This window comes from Pristiophorus japonicus, unplaced genomic scaffold (assembly GCF_044704955.1).
Source record: "Pristiophorus japonicus isolate sPriJap1 unplaced genomic scaffold, sPriJap1.hap1 HAP1_SCAFFOLD_464, whole genome shotgun sequence".
Lineage (NCBI taxonomy): Eukaryota > Metazoa > Chordata > Chondrichthyes > Pristiophoridae > Pristiophorus > Pristiophorus japonicus.
Window position 1 is genome coordinate 101005 of NW_027254368.1, and position 17364 is coordinate 118368.

At 46.9% G+C, this 17364-nt stretch overlaps 1 protein-coding gene and 1 pseudogene across 11 annotated transcripts in view; both read right to left on the reverse strand.

The window, feature by feature from the left end:
• LOC139252394 (zinc finger protein 239-like) overlaps positions 1-17364 on the reverse strand; it is a 281958-nt gene that overhangs the window by 19257 nt on the left and 245337 nt on the right. The window lies entirely within an intron of this gene.
• The window catches only part of LOC139252400 (zinc finger protein 229-like), a 34490-nt pseudogene continuing 18958 nt past the window's right edge, over positions 1833-17364 (reverse strand).

The window sequence follows — 17364 nt, forward strand, 5'->3', positions numbered from 1 at the left end:
AAATGCCTTTTGGAAATCTAAATACACCACATCCATCGGTACACGTCTATCCACCATGCTCGTGATATCCTCAAAGAATTCCAGTAAATTAGTTAAACATGATTTCCCCTTCATGAATCCATGTTGCATCTGCTTGATTGCACTATTCCTATCTAGATGTCCTGCTATTTCTTCCTTAATGATAGCTTCAAGCATTTTCCTCACTACAGATGTTAAACTAACCGGCCTATCGTTACCTGCCTTTTGTCTGCCCCCTTTTTTTAAACAGAATCATTACATTAGCTGCTTTCCAATCCGCTGGTACCTCCCCAGAGTCCAGAGAATTTTGGTAGATTATAACGAATGCATCTGCTATAACTTCCGCCATCTCTTTTAACACCCTGGGATGCATTTCATCAGGACCAGGGGACTTGTCTACCTTGAGTCCCATTAGCCTGTCCAGCACTACCCCCCTAGTGATAGTGATTATCTAAATTGAGTGTAATATCTCCAAGTTTTCAGATGACATTAAACTGGGTGGCAGTTTAAGTTGTGAGGAGGATGCTCAGAGGCTGCAGGATGACTTGGACAAGTTAGGTGAGTGGGCAAATGCATGGCAGATGCAGTATAATGTGGATAAATGTGAGGTTATCCACTTTGGGGGCAAAAACATGAAGCAGAATATTATCTGAATGGTGGCAGATTAGGAAAAGGGGAGGTGCAACAAGACCTGGGTGTCATGGTACATCACTCATTGAAAGTTGGCATGCAGGTACAGCAGGCGGTGAAGAAGGCAAATGGTATGTTGGCCTTCATAGCTCGGGCTTTTGAGTATAGGAGCAGGGAGGTCTTACTGCAGTTGAACAGGGCCTTGGTGAGGCCTCACCTTGAATATTGTGTTCAGTTTTGGTCTCCTAACCTGAGGAAGGACGTTCTTGCTATTGAGGGAGTGCAGCGAAGGTTAACCAGACTGATTCCCGGAATGGCAGGACTGACACTTGAGGAGAGACTGGATCAACTGGGCCTTTATTCACTGGAGTTTAGAAGGATGAAAGGGGATCTCATAGAAACATCTAAGATTCTGACGGGGCTGGACAGGTTAGATGCAGGAAGAATGTTCCCGATGTTGGGGAAGTCCAGAACCAGGGGACACAGTCGAAGGATAAGGGGTAAGCCATTTCGGACTGAGATGAGGAGAAACTTCAGAGTTGTTAACCTGTGGAATTCCCGACTGCAGAGAGTTGTTGATGCCAGTTCATTGGATATATTCAAGGGGGAGTCAGATAAGGCCCTTACGGCTAAAGGGATCAAGGGGTTATGGAGAGAAAGCAGGAAAGGGGTACTGAGGTGAATGATCAGCCATGATCGTATTGAATGGTGGTGCGGGCTCCAAGGGCCGAATGGCCTACTCCTGCAACTATTTTCTTTGTTTCTATGTACAGATGGATCTGGGGGTTCTTGTACATGAAACACAAAAAGGTAGTATGCAGGTACAGCAAGTAATCAGGAAGGCAAATGGAATGCTGGCCTTTATTGCAAGGGGGGTGGTGTATAAAAGTAGGGAAGTCCTGCTGCAACTGTACAGGGCGTTGGTGAGACCATACCTGGAGTACTGCGTACAGTTTTGGTCTGGAGTGGTCTCTATTCCTATGCCAAGGGGATTGCTATACCAGACCGGAGGGGCAACATTTGGGGACACTGATTCCCCACCAATTCCCATTCCCTTTTTTTCTGGTGGATAATGGAGGGGCCACTGTGTGCAATGTGCAAGTCAGTAAGAATTGTCAGCAAGCTCTTTCTAATTGGACATTTTACACACTATTGCAGATTTTGTGCCAAAGATCAATTTAGGATTAAAGTAAAAGTTCATAATTTTATTGCAAACTAGCTTTCTGTTGTGAGTCGTTGAATTAAGGGGAAAGATTACACACAGCGTTTCTTAAATGGACACAGCAGCCCCGAGAACACAATCAGCAATATATCCAGAATATTAAAGTCCAGCCAGTTATAGGGTTATTAAAATCAGCAGAAACAAATCCCAATTGTCAGAATGAACATGGTTCCGCCGGCCTGTGATTAACAGCAGCAACAACAGCAGATTCCAAACCCTGCAGTCATTTGTGAACTCGCTGGTGTCTCAGCAGGTGGGATGACTGAGTGAATCCCTTCCCACACTCTGAGCAGGTGAAAGGCTTCTCCCCAGTGTGAACTCGCTGGTGTGTCAGCAGGATGGATGACGCAGTGAATCCCTTCCCACACTCTGAGCAGGTGAATGGCCTCTCGCCAGTGTGAACTCGCTGGTGTGTCAGCAGGTTGGATGATCGAGTGAATCCCTTCCCACACTCTGAGCAGGTAAATGGCCTCTGCCCAGTGTGAACTCGCTGGTGTGTCAGCAGGTTGGATGATCGAGTGAATCCCTTCCCACATTCAGAGCAGGTGAACGGCCTCTCCCCAGTGTGAAGTCGCTGGTGAGTTACAAGGTCGTGTGACAAAATGAATCCCTTCCCACACTCAGAGCAGGTGAACGGCCTCTCCCCAGTGTGAAGTCGCTGGTGTGTCAGTAGGTTGGATGAACAAGTGAATCCCTTTCCACACTCTGAGCAGTTGAATGGCCTCTCCCCAGTGTGAACTCGCTGGTGGGTCAGCAGGTTGGATGAAAAAATGAATCCCTTCCCGCACTGAGAGCAGGTGAATGGCCTCTCCCCAGTGTGAAGTTGCTGGTGTATCCGCAGGTTGGATGATCGAGTGAATCCCTTCCCACACTCAGAGCAGGTGAACGGTCTCTCCCTGGTGTGAACTCGCCGGTGAGCTACAAGTTGGGATGACCCAGTGAATCCCTTCCCACATTCGGAGCAGGTGAACGGCCTCTCCCCAGTGTGACTGCGTCGATGAATTTCCAGCTCAGACGGTGATCTGAATACCTTCCCACAGTCACCACATTTCCACGGTTTCTCCATGGTGCGGGTATTCTTGTGACTCTCCATGGTTGGACGATGGTTTGAAACCTCACCCACGCACACAACACGTTTAGTTTCTTTGCGCTGTGAATGGTGCGATGTTTTTTCAGACTGTGTAATTGGTTAAAGCTCTTTCCACAGGCAGTGCACTGGAACACTCACTCGGGTGTGTGTCTCAGTGCCTTTCCAGTCACACTGATGTTTGAAATCTTTTCCCACAAACAGAACAGACAAACATTTCTCTTTCCACTTTTAGAGGCCGATGATATTCAGGTCCTGATGAATCGATTGACTCTGTCAGATCTTGACGTGATGTTTGGTTTGTGTTTCCTGTCTGAAAATATCCCCTTCTAATATTCTGTAAAAGGAGATAATAAAACTCATCACTGTCAGTGCAAGATAGAAATTCAGAATAGACACATCTAGTTTCCATGGAACATTCTTTCCTCTCTTGTTCTTCCAAAGCTGTAATTCCCTGTCCCACACATTGTTCCTCCTGTTGTGCTGAAATCCAAACCCATCGCACATTTCTAGACTGTTTCTCCTCCACTCCCAGTTTTCACCACCAATTCTGGCTGGGTTCAGTTCTGCACTCACTGGTTCCCATCCCTCTCCACCCCTGAAGGTGCTGATTATGGCTGGGCCCAGTTCCACATTCACTGGTTCCCCTCCCTCTCTTCCCCTAAAAGTGCTGACTCTGGCTTTGAGGAACAGGGTGGATGAAGGGGAACCAGTGGATGTGGTGTATTTGGACTTCCAGAAGATATTTGACAAGGTGCCACATAAAAGGTTACCGCACAAGATAAAAGTTCACGGCGTTGGGGATAATATATTAGCATGGATAGAGGATTGGTTAACTAACAGAAAACAGAGAGTCAGGATAAATTCTCGGGTTGGCAATCAGTAACTAGTGGGGTGCTGCAGGAATCAGTGTTGGGCCCCCAACTATTTACAATCTAGATTAATGAATTGGATGAAGGGATCGAGTGTAATGTAGCCAAGATGGGAGGAAATGCAGTGTGTGAGGAGGACACAAAATACCTGCAAAACGACATAGACAGGCTAAGTGAGTGGGCAAAAATTTGGCAGATGGAATATAATGTTGGAAAGTGTGAGGTTATGCAAGAAAAAAAATTCGAAAAGCATGTTATTATTTAAATGGAGAAAAATTTGCAGTACAGCGGGACCTGGGGCGTCCTGCTGCATGAAACACAAAAGGTAAGTATGCAGGTACAGCAATTGAACAGGAAGGCCAATGGAATCTTGGCCTTTATTGCAAAGGGGATGTTGTATAAAAGCAGAGATGTCTTGCTACAGTTATACGGGGTATTAGTGAGGCCACGCCTAGAATACTGCAAAAAGTTTTGGTTTCCATATCTAATAAAGGATATACTTGATTTGGGGGCAGTTCAGAGAAGGTTCACGAGGTTAATTCTGGAGATGAGGGGGTTGACCTATGAAGGAAGGTTGGGCCTCTACTCATTGGAATTCAGAAGAATGAGAGGTGTTCTTATCGAAAAGTATAAGGTTATGAGGGAGCTTGACAAGGTGGATGCAGAGAGGGTGTTTCCACTGATAGGGGAGACTAGAACTAGGGGGAATAATCTTAGAATACGGGGCCGCCCATTTAAAACTGAGATGAGGAGGAAAGTCTTCCCTCAAAGGGTTGTAAATCTGTGGAATTTGCTGCCTCAGAGAGCTGGGTCATTGAATAAATTTAAGACAGAGATAGACAATTTCTTAATCGATAAGGGAATAAGGGGTGAGGGGGAGCAGGCAGAGAAGTGGACCTGAGTCCATGATCGGCTCAACCATGATTGTATTAAATGGTGGAGCAGACTCGAGGGGCCGTATGGCCTACTCCTGCTATTATTTTTTATGTTCTTATGCTGACTCTGTCTGGGTTCAGTTCTACACTCACTGGTTCCCCTCCCTCCCCTCCCCTGATGGTGCTGACTCTGGCTGGGTTCAGTTCTACACTCACTGGTTCCCCTCCCTCTCCCTCCCCTGATGGTGCTGACTGTGGCTGGGTTCAGTTCGACACTCACTGGTTCCCTCTCCCTCTCCTTCTCCTTCTCCCTCTCCTCCTCTGAAGTGCTGTCTATCTTAGATCTGGTCCTGTGTAATGAGATAGGATTAATCAACAATCTTCGAATAAAGGAGCCCCTTGAATTGAGTGATCATAACATGGTTGAATTTCAAATTCAGATGGAGGGTGATGTGGAAATGTATTTTATCGAAGCTGTATCACACTGTATTTTGTACCCTTTTTGAGATAAAACAAAATGGAGTCCTGGTTCTTCTAGAAATTTCTGCAACAGACAGTCTGTCTGCATAAACAGCTAAACCTGGCTTGAAACGGCCGGTAGCTGATTAATGGAGACTGTCGTGCTGAGACAAGTACCACCCCTGGTGCTCTCCTGTATTGTCCATGCAGCACCAGTTCCACTCCCCGCCCCCGCTTTGAGATACTCAAACTACCAGCCATTATCTCTTATACAGAACTCATCCATTTCATGCAAAAAGATAACTGACCAGGAAACTGGACAATCCTGACACAATGCAATGCCAGTAATAGCACATTTTCACACTCTCATCGAGTAATGGCTGACTGGCCAACTAATAACTCTGACAAAAGGAGACATTTGGGAACCATGTCAGGACAAGGATGAGGTGATTAACTCTTTATCTGTATTCACTGACTGCAAGACAGAGCCAATACACAGGAAGAGGTCATAACTTGTGTTTTTACTGTATAACTATCTCATGAAACTGTACCATTTTGGAGGTCTTCACTTAGCTGTTGACTGAGTGAGACTTTTCCCTTCCTGCAAGTAAAATTAAAGGAACATCTGCCGGAGCTGAAGGTGTCTGAGTCGTATATTGCGAGTCGAGATGTCGACAGTAAGAAATTTGGATCTCAAACCAGGGTTCTAAACTTAAATGATGGAGACTACATAGGTATGAGGGCAGATTGGGCAAAAGTGGACTGGGAAAATAGATTAAAGTGTAGGACGGTTAAAGTGTAGGGCCAAATTACAGCAATATTCTAAAGGGGTAAAGTGTATGAAAAAGACAAGCCTGAAGGCTCTGTGCCTCAATGCGAGGAGTATTCGGAATAAGCAGGAGGAATTAACTGCACAGATAGCTGTTAACCGATATGATGTAATTGGCATCACGGAGACATGGCTCCAGGGTGACCAAGGCTGGGAACTCAACATCCAGAGGTATTCAACATTCAGGAAGGATAGACAGAATGGAAAAGGAGGTGGGGTGGCGTTGCTGGCTAAAGAGGAAATTAACGCAATAGTAAGGAAGGACATTAGCTTGGATAATGTGGAATCAGTATGGGTGGAGCTACGGAATACCAAAGGGCAGAAAACGTTAGTGGGAGTTATGTACACATCACCAAACAGTAGTAGTGAGGTTGGGGACAGCATCAAACAAGAAATTAGGGATGCGTGCAATAAAGGTACAGCAGTTATCATGGGTGACTTTAATCTACATATTGATTGGGCTAACCAAACTGGTAGCAATACGGTGGAGGAGGATTTCCTGGAGTCTTTTATGGATGGTTTTCTAGATCAATATGTCGAGGAACCAACTGGAGGGCTGGCCATCCTAGACTGGGTGATGTGTAATGAGAAAGGACTAATTAGCAATCTTGTTGTGCGAGGCCCCTTGGGGAAGAGTGACCATAATATGGTGGAATTCTGCATTAGGATGGAGAATGAAACAGTTAATTCAGAGACCATGGTCCAGAACTTAAAGAAGGGTAACTTTGAAGGTATGAGGCATGAATTGGCTAAGATAGATTGGCAAATGATACTTAAGGGGTTGACTGTGGATGGGCAATGGCAGACATTTAGAGACCGCATGGATGAATTACAACAATTGTACATTCCTGTCTGGCGTAAAAATAAAAAAGGGAATGTGGCTCAACCGTGGCTATCTAGGGAAATCAGGGATAGTATTAAAGCCAAGGAAATGGCATACAAATTGGCCAGAAATAGCAGCGAACCTGGGGACTAGGAGAAATTTAGAACTCAGCAGAGGAGGACAAAGGGTTTGATTAGGGCAGGGAAAATGGAGTACGAGAAGAAGCTTGCAGGGAACATTAAGGCGGATTGCAAAAGTTTCTATAGGTATGTAAAGAGAAAAAGGTTAGTAAAGACAAACGTAGGTCCCCTGCAGTCAGAATCAGGGGAAGTCATAACGGGGAACAAAGAAATGGCAGACCAATTGAACAAGTACTTTGGTTCAGTATTCACTAAGGAGGACACAAACAACCTTCCGGATATAAAAGGGGTCAGAGGGTCTAGTAAGGAGGAGGAACTGAGGGAAATCTTTATTAGTCGGGAAATTGTGTTGGGGAAATTGATGGGATTGAAGGCCGATAAATCCCCAGGGCCTGATGGACTGCATCCCAGAGTACTTAAGGAGGTGGCCTTAGAAATAGCGGATGCATTGACAGTCATTTTCCAACATTCCATTGACTCTGGATCAGTTCCTATCGAGTGGAGGGTAGCCAATGTAACCCCACTTTTTAAAAAAAGGAGGAAGAGAGAAAGCAGGGAATTATAGACCGGTCAGCCTGACCTCAGTAGTGGGTAAAATGATGGAATCAATTATTAAGGATGTCATAGCAGCGCATTTGGAAAATGGTGACATGATAGGTCCAAGTCAGCATGGATTTGTGAAAGGGAGATCATGCTTGACAAATCTTCTGGAATTTTTTGAGGATGTTTCCAATAAAGTGGACAAAGGAGTACCAGTTGATGTGGTATATTTGGACTTTCAGAAGGCTTTCGACAAGGTCCCACACAGGAGATTAATGTGCAAAGTTAAAGCACATGGGATTGGGGGTAGTGTGCTGACGTGGATTGAGAACTGGTTGTCAGACAGGAAGCAAAGAGTAGGAGTAAATGGGTACTTTTCGGAATGGCAGGCAGTGACTAGTGGGGTACCGCAGGGTTCTGTGCTGGGGCCCCAGTTGTTTACATTGTACATTAATGATTTAGACGAGGGGATTAAATGTAGTATCTCCAAATTTGCGGATTACACTAAGTTGGGTGGCAGTGTGAGCTGCGAGGAGGATGCTATGAGGCTGCAGAGTGACTTGGATAGGCTAGATGAGTGGGCAAATGCGTGGCAGATGAAGTATAATGTGGATAAATGTGAGGTTATCCACTTTGGTGGTAAAAACAGAGAGACAGACTATTATCTGAATGGTGACAGATTAGGAAAAGGGAAGGTGCAACGAGACCTGGGTGTCATGGTACATCAGTCATTGAAGGTTGGCATGCAGGTACAGCAGGCGGTTAAAAAAGCAAATGGCATGTTGGCCTTCATAGCGAGGGGATTTGAGTACAGGGGCAGGGAGGTGTTGCTACAGTTGTACAGGGCCTTGGTGAGGCCACACCTGGAGTATTGTGTACAGTTTTGGTCTCCTAACTTGAGGAAGGACATTCTTGCTATTGAGGGAGTGCAGCGAAGATTCACCAGACTGATTCTCGGGATGGTGGGACTGACCTATCAAGAAAGACTGGATCAACTGGGCTTGTATTCACTGGAGTTCAGAAGAGTGAGAGGAGACCTCATAGAAACGTTTAAAATTCTGACGGGTTTGGACAGGTTGGATGCAGGAAGAATGTTCCCAATGTTGGGGAAGTCCAGAACCAGGGGTCACAGTCTAAGGATAAGGGGTAAGCCATTTAGGACAGAGATAAGGAGAAACTTCTTCACCCAGAGAGTGGTGAACCTGTGGAATTCTCTACCACAGAAAGTAGTTGAGGCCAATTCACTAAATATATTCAAAAGGGAATTAGATGAAGTCCTTACTACTCGGGGGATCAAGGGGTATGGCGTGAAAGCAGGAAGGGGGTACTGAAGTTTCATGTTCAGCCATGAACTCATTGAATGGCGGTGCAGGCTAGAAGGGCTGAATGGCCTGCTCCTGCACCTATTTTCTATGTAAGGCGGAAAATAGAATTTGAGAGGAAGCTTTCTGGGAACATAAAAACAGGCTGCAAAAGGTTCGAGAGATATGTGAAGAGACAAAGATTAGTGAAGACAAACGTAGGTCCCTTGCAGTCAGATTCAGGTGAATTTATAATGGGGAACAACGAAATGGCAGACCAGTTGAACAAATACTTTGGTTCTGTCTTCACGAGGGAAGACACCAATAACCTTCTGGAAATACAAGGGGAGCGAGGGTCTAGTGAGAAGGAGGAGCTGAAGGAAATCCTTATTAGGTGGTAAATTGTGTTAGGGAAATTAATGGGATTGAAGGCTGACAAATCCCCGGGGCCTGATAGTCTGCATTCCAGACTACTTAAGGAAGTGGCCCTAGAAATAGTGGACGCATTGGTGATCATTTTCCAACAGTCTATCGACTCTGGATCAGTTCCTATGGACTGGAGGGTAGCTAATGTAACACCACTTTTTTTTAAAACAGGAGGGAGAGAGAAAACGGGTAATTATAGACTAGTTAGCCTGACATCAGTAGTGGGGAAAATGTTGGAATCAATTATTAAAGATGAAATAGCAGCACATTTGGAAAGCAGTGATGGGATCGGCCCAAGTCAGCATGGATTTATGAAAGGGAAATCCTGCTTGACAAATCTTCGAGAATTTTTTGAGGATGTAACTGATAGAGTGGACAAGGGAGAACCAGTGAATGTGGTGTATTTGGACTTTCAAAAGGCTTTTGACAAGGTCCCACACAAGAGATTGGTGTGCAAAATTAAAGCACATGGTATTGGGGGTAATATACTGACGTGGGTAGAGAACTGGTTGGCAGACAGGAAGCAGAGAGTCGGGATAAACGGGTCCTTTTCAGAATGGCAGGCAGTGACTAGTGGGGTACCGCAGGGCTCAGTGCTGGGACCCCAGCTATTTACAATATACATCAATGATTTGGATGAGGGAATTGAGTGTAATATCTCCAAGTTTGCAGATGACACTAAGCTGGGTGGCAGTGTGAGCTGTGAGGAGAACGCTAAAAGGCTGCAGGGTAACTTGGATAGGTTGGGTGAGTGGGCTAACACGTGGCAGATGCAATATAATGTGGATAAATGTGAGCTTATCCACTTTGGTGGCAAAAACACGAAGGCAGAATATTATCTGAATGGCGCCAGATTAGGAAAAGGGAATGTGCAGCGATGCCTGGGTGTCATGGTACATCAGTCATTGAAAGTTGGCATGGAGGTTCAGCAGGCAGTGAAGGCGGCAAATGGTATGTTGGCCTTCATAACTAGGGGATTTGAGTATAGGAGCAGGGAGGCCTTACTGCAATTGTACAGGGCCTTAGTGAGGCCTCACCTGGAATATTGTGTTCAGTTTTGGTCTCCTAACTTGAGGACGGACGTTCTTGCAATTGAGGGAGTGCAGTGAAGGTTCACCAGACTGATTCCCGGGATGGCAGGACTGACATCTGAGGAGAGGCTGGATCGACTGGGCCTGGATTCACTGGAGTTTAGAAGGATGAGAGGGGATCTCATAGAAACATATAAAATTCTGAGGGGACTGGACAGGTTAGATGCAGGAAGAATGTTCCCAATGTTGGGGAAGTCAGAACCAGGGGACATAATCTAAGGATAAGGGGCAAGCCATTTAGGACTGAGATGAGGAGAAACTTCTTCACTCAGAGAGTTGTTAACTTGTGGAATTCTCTACCGCAGAGAGTTGTTGATGCCAGTTCATTGAATATATTTAAGGGGGAGTTAGATATGGCCCTTACTGCTAAAGGGATCAAGGGGTATGGAGAGAAAGCAGGAAAGGGGTACTGAGGTGAATGATCAGCCATGATCTCATTGAATCGTGGTGCAGGCTCGAAGGGACGAATGGCCTACTCCTGCACCTATTTTCTATGTTTCTATGCTCCCTTTGCCAATTTGATTTGTCCAATCAAAATGAAAATAATTCAATTTATACACTGTCCTGCAGCGTAGCTACTGTTAGGGGGCCTGTAGACTACTCCCACCAGTGATTTCTTTCCCTTACTATTTCTTATCTCCACACAAACTGATTCTATATCTTGATAATGTGAGAAGAAAAGGCTGAAGTGTTTACAACCATCTTCAGCCAGAAATACCAAGAGGATGATCCATATCAGCCGCCTCCGAAGGAAACCAGTCTTCAGCCAATTCGATTCACTCCACGTGATGTCAAGAAACGGCTGAATGCATTGGATACAGCAAAGGCTATGGGCTCTGACAACATATTGGCTGTTGTGCTGAAGACTTGTGCTCCAGAACTAGCTGCGCCTCTAGCCAAGCTTTCCAGTACAGCTACAACATTGGCAGCTATCAGATGATGTGGAAAACTGCCCAGGTATGTCCTGTCCACAAAAAGCAGGACAAATTCAATCCAGCCAAATACCACCCCCATCAGTCTACTCTTAATCATCAGCAAAGTGATGGAAGGTGTCGCCAACAGTGCTATCAAGCGGCACCTATTCACCAATAACCTGCACAGTGATGCCCAGTTTGGGTTCCCCCAGGACCACTTAGCTCCAGACCTCATCACAGCCTTGTCCAAACATGGACAAAAGAGCTGAATTCCAGAGGTGAGGTGAGAGTGGCTGCCCTCAACATCAAGGCAGCATTTGACCGAGTGTGGCATCAAGGATCCCTAGTAAAACTGAAGTCAATGGGAATCAGGGGGAAAACTCTCCACTGGCTGGAATCATACCTAGCACAAAGGAAGATGGTTGTGGTGGTTGGCGGTCAATTATCAACAGCCCCAGGACATCGCTTCAAGAGCTCCTCAGGGCAGTGTCCTAGGCCCAACCATCTTCAGTTGCTTCATCAATGACCTTCCTTTCTTCATAAGGTCAGAAGTGGGGATGTTTGCTGATGACTGCACAGTGTTCAGTTCCATTCACAACGACTTAGATAATGGAGCAGTCCAAGCCCACATACAGCAAGACCTGGAGAACATTCAGGCTTGGCTGAGAAGTGGCAAGTAACATTCACGAACAAAAGTGCCAGGCAATGATTATCTCCAACAAGCGAGAGTCTAACCACCGTCCCATAACATTCAATGGCATTACCATCGCCAAATCCCCTACCATCAACATCCTTGGGGTTACCATTGACCAGAAACTTAACTGGACCAGCCACATAAATACTGTGGCAACAAGAGCAGGTCAGAGGCTGGGTATTCTACAGCGAGTGTCTCACCTCCTGACTCCGCAAAGCCTTTCCACCATCTATAAGGCACAAGTCAGGGGTGTGATGGAATACTCCCCACTTGGCTGGATGAGTGCAACTGTGACAACACTCAAGAAGCTCGATACCATCCAGGACAAAGCAGCCCGCTTGATTGGCACCCCATCCACCACCTTAAACATTCACTCCTTCCATCATTGACGTACCGTGGCTGCAGTGTTTACCATGTACAAGATGCACTGCAGCAACTCGCCAAGGCTTCTTCGGCAGCACCTCCCAAACCCACGACCTCTACCACCTAGAAGGACAAGGGCAGCAGGCGCATGGGAACACCACCACCTCCACGTTCCCCTCCAAGTCACACACCATCCTGAACTAGAAGCATATCGCCGTTCCTTCATTATCGCTGAGTCAAAATCTTGGAACTTCCTCCCTAACACATGGGAGTACCATCACCACACGGACTGCAGAAGTTCAAGTAGGTGGCTCCCCATCATCTTCTCAAGGGCAATTATGGGTGGGCAATAAATGCTGGCCTTACCAGCGACGCCCACATCCCGTGAACGAATAAAAAAATCAGAACCATCTGACCTCTCAAGTGGGCGTAAAAGATTCCATGACGTTATTTTGAAAAGATCTCTCTGGTGTCCTGGCTAACATTTATCCCTCAATCAACATCACCAAAACAGAGGCCATGAAAAACATTTAATAAATATAAGTCTTCCATTAACAACGGAGAAAAGGTTCAAAACTGAAACAGTCGGTAACAGGACATCAATTAGTCTCCCCCATGGAGAAATCAAGGAATCGACTCACTGTATGTAGGAAACAAAGCTGATTTATTTGACAGTTGTTTGACAGAGGGTGCAGAAAAGATTTACAAGAATGATTCCAGGGATGAGGGACTTCAGTTACATGGATAGACTGGTGAAGCTGGGGTGATTGCTCTTAGAACAGAGGAGGTTGAGAGGAGATTTGATAGAGGTGCTCTAAAATCATGAGGGGTCTGGACAGAGTAGAGAGAAAATATTCCCATTGGCGGAAGGGTGGAGAACCAGAGGACACAGATTCAAGGTGATTGGCAAAAGGCGACGAGAAAATATATTTTTTTTTACGCAGCGAGTGGTTAGGATCTGGAATGCACGGCCTGAAAGGCTGGTGGAGGCAGATTCAATCGTGGCTTTCAAAAAGGGAATTGGATAATTACCTGAAATAAAGCATTTGCAGGGCTACGGGGAAAGGGCAGGGAGTAGGACTAGCTGAAGTGCTCATGCAGAGTGCCGGCAAGGGCTCGACGGTCCAAAAGGCCTCCTACTGTGCTGTAACCATTCTATGATATTTAGAAAATTAAACTCCAGCCCAGTTGTCGGGATTAATTACACCAGCGGCAACAAACCCCAATGGTCCGAGTGAACATGGTTCAGAGCTGGATGTGATTAACGGCAACAATAACAGCAGAGTCCAACTCCCAGAGTCACTTGTGAGCTCGCTGGTGTCTCAGCAGGTTGGATGACTGAGTGAACCCCTTCCCACACTCAGAGCAGGTGAACGGCCTCTCCCAGTGTGAATGCGTTGGTGTGTCAGCAGGATGCATGATCGAGTGAATCCCTTCCCACACACGGAGCAGGTGAACGGCCTCTCCCCAGTGTGAATGCGTTGGTGTTTCAGCAGATGGGTTGATCGAGTGAAACCCTTCCCACATTCAGAGCAGATGAACGGCCTCTCCCCAGTGTGAATGTGTTGGTGTGTCAGCAGCTCACATGATCGAGTGAATCCCTTCCCACACTTGGAACAGATGAACGGCCTCACCCCAGTGTGAATTCGCTCGTGTGCCAGCAGGCTGGATGAATAAGTGAATCCATTCCCACACACGGGGCAGGTGAACGGCCTCTCTCCGTTGTGACTGCGTCGATGAGTTTCCAGTGCAGAGGGGCAATTAAACCCCTTCCCACAATCCCCACATTTCCACGGTTTCTCCATGGTGCAGGTGTCCTTGTGTCTCTCCAGGTTGGACGATCAGTTGAAGCTTCATCCACACACACAATACATGAACGGTTTCTCCCCGCTGTGAATAGTGCGATGTTTTTCACGCTGTGTAACTGGTTAAAGCTCTTTCCACAGTCAGTGCACTGGAACATGGGTGTGTGTGTCTCGGTGCTTTTCCAGTCACACAAATGTTTAAAATCTTTTCCCACCGACAGAACAGACAAATGTTTCTCCTTCCACATTCAAAGGCCAATGATATACAGGTGAATCGAGTGACTCTGTCAGATCTCGATATGATTGGTTGGAGTTTCCCGTCTGCAAATCCTCCTTTTCTAATATCCTGCAAAAGGAGTTTACAAAAGTCAGCACTGGAAGTGCAGGATAGAAATTGAGGACAGACAATCCTAGTTTCTACGGAACATTCTTTCCTCTCTTGTTCCCCCAAAGCTGTAAATTCCCGTCCCACACACTCTCCCTCCTCCTGCTGCTGAAATCCAAACTCATCGCACTACCTCCATCATTTCTTTCTTCCATCTGCTGTTTTCTCACTCCCTCTTCTCTGGTTGGGTTCAGTTCTACATCCCTAGTGTGCAGACTGAGAATAAATGAGGAATGATTTTCTCTCCTGGTCACTGGGACCCTAAAGCCCCACCCACCCTCTGCTCCTGCAGCAAGATGGCCGCATAGGCGCCCTAATCCTGTCCAAGAATTCGGCTAGTTACCCCGAGCGGTCGGGTCTATCACCGCGGGTCAAACATGGGGCCTGTGGGCTCGTATTTGGGGCCTGAGGCCTACACTAGGTGTTTATGAAGCTGCCCAGCCCACCCAGGGGTCCAATTCCTCCGCTGAGCCCACAAGCTCCGACTGACTCGCGGAACGTCCCTTCCGCCTCAGACCACCTCTACCACTGGCACTGCGCCTGCTCAGAGCACAGCCCAGTCCCGCGTCTGGGCTCCTGTTGTCATTGATAGAGCACTTTACCCCCATGCGGGGGATTCTGGCTACAGAAGTAAACGTTGCAACATTTGGTAGTGAAATGGGTTGATTCAGGACAGACAGCAGGGATTATTGCAGGAAATAACACAGTGCAGTGAGAAAGGAAATGCAGGGGATGTTGTGTAGATGGATTGTCAAAAGGTGTTTGATAAGGTGCCGGACAGGAGGCTTGTTGATCAAATTAAGGCTCACGGTATTAAAGGGAGTGGGGCCGCGTGGAGAGGAAGTTGGGTAAAGGACAGAAAACAGAGAGTAGTGGTTAATGGATGTTCTTCAGACTGGAGGGATGTAAACAGTGGTGTTCCCCAGGGTCAGTGTTGGGACCATTGCTCTTAATATAGAGAAATGATCTGGGCTAAGGTATAAACACATAAGAATTAGAAGCAGGAGTAGGCCATTTGGCTCCTCGACCCTGCTCCGCCATTCAAGACCATACTGATTCATCAATTGATCCACCGCTACGAAAATCAATAATAAGAATAAAACCGGACTGACCACCCGGCATCGAGCTCCGCCCCGGTTACGGACACGACAACGGCACACCCAGCCCAGTCTTTCCCACCAACATCTGGGGACTTGTGCCAAAATTGGGAGAGATGTCCCAGACTAGTCAAGCAACAGCTTGACATCATCATACTCACAGAATCATACCTTTCAGCCAATGTCCCAGACTCCTCCATCACCATCCCTGGGTATGTCCTGTCCCACCGTCAGGACAGACCCACCAGGGGTGGCAGCACAGTAGTATACAGTCGGGAAGGTGTGGCCCTGGGAGTCCTCAACATTGACTCCGGATCCCATGAAGTCTCATGGCTCGAGGTCAAGCATGGGCAAGGAAACCTCCTGCTGATTACCACCCACCGCCCTCCCTCAGCTGATGAATCAGTGCTCCTCCATGTTGAACACCACTTGGAAGAAGCACTGAGAGTAGCAAGGTGCACAGAATGTACTCTGCGTGGGGGACATCAACGTCCATCAAGACTGGCTCAGCAGCACCACGACTGACCGAGCTGGCCGAGTCCTGAAGGATATAGCTGTCAGACTGGGCCTGCAGCAGGTGGTGAGAGAACAACACGAGGGGGAAAAACCTACTTGCGCCCATCCCTTCGGAAAGGGCGCGAGAGTGGGAGCAGCGGTAAGCCTACTAAGGGCGTGAGTCAGCCGAGCAGCGGGACTTCGGAAAGGGCCCGAGAGTGGGAGCAGCGGTAAGCCTACAAAGGGCGTGAGTCAGCCGAGCAGACAGCCGAAACAGCACCAAGTGACCTGGGAGGGTAAGAAGTAAAAAGATTCAAAGTGTGATGTCACAGGAAAGCAGGGAAGTGATTGGTTGGTCAGTTTTTCTCTCTTTTAGAAACATAGAAAATAGGTGCAGGAGTAGGCCATTCGGCCCTTCTAGCCTGCACCGCCATTCAATGAGTTCATGGCTGAACATGCAACTTCAGTACCCTATTCCTGCTTTCTCACCATACCCCTTGATTCCCCTAGTAGTAAGGACTTCATCTAACTCCTTTTTGAATATATTTAGTGAATTGGCCTCAACAACTTTCTGTGGTAGAGAATTCCACAGGTTCACCACTCTCTGGGTGAAGAAATTTCTCCTCATCTCGGTCCTAAATGGCTTCCCCCTTATCCTTAGACTGTGTCCCCTGGTTCTGGACTTCCCCAACATTGGGAACATTCTTTCTGCATCTAACCTGTCTAACCCCGTCAGAATTTTAAACGTTTCTATGAGGTCCCCTCTCATTCTTCTGAACTCCAGTGAATACAAGCCCAGTTGATCCAGTCTTTCTTGATAGGTCAGTCCCGCCATCCCGGGAATCAGTCTGGTGAACCTTCGCTGCACTCCCTCAATAGCAAGAATGTCCTTCCTCAGGTTAGGAAACCAAAACTGTACACAATACTCCAGGTGTGGCCTCACCAAGGCCCTGTACAATTGTAGCAACACCTCCCTGCCCCTGTACTCAAATCCCCTCGCTATGAAGGCCAACATGCCATTTGCTTTCCTAACCGCCTGCTGTACCTGCATGCCAACCTTCAATGACTGATGTACCATGACACCCAGGTCTCTTTGCACCTCCCCTTTTCCTAATCTGTCACCATTCAGATAATAGTCTGTCTCTCTATTTTTACCACCAAAGTGGATAACCTCACATTTATCCACATTATACTTCATCTGCCATGCATTTGCCCACTCACCTAACCTATCCAAGTCACTCTGCAGCCTCATAGCATCCTCCTCGCAGCTCACACTGCCACCCAACTTAGTGTCATCC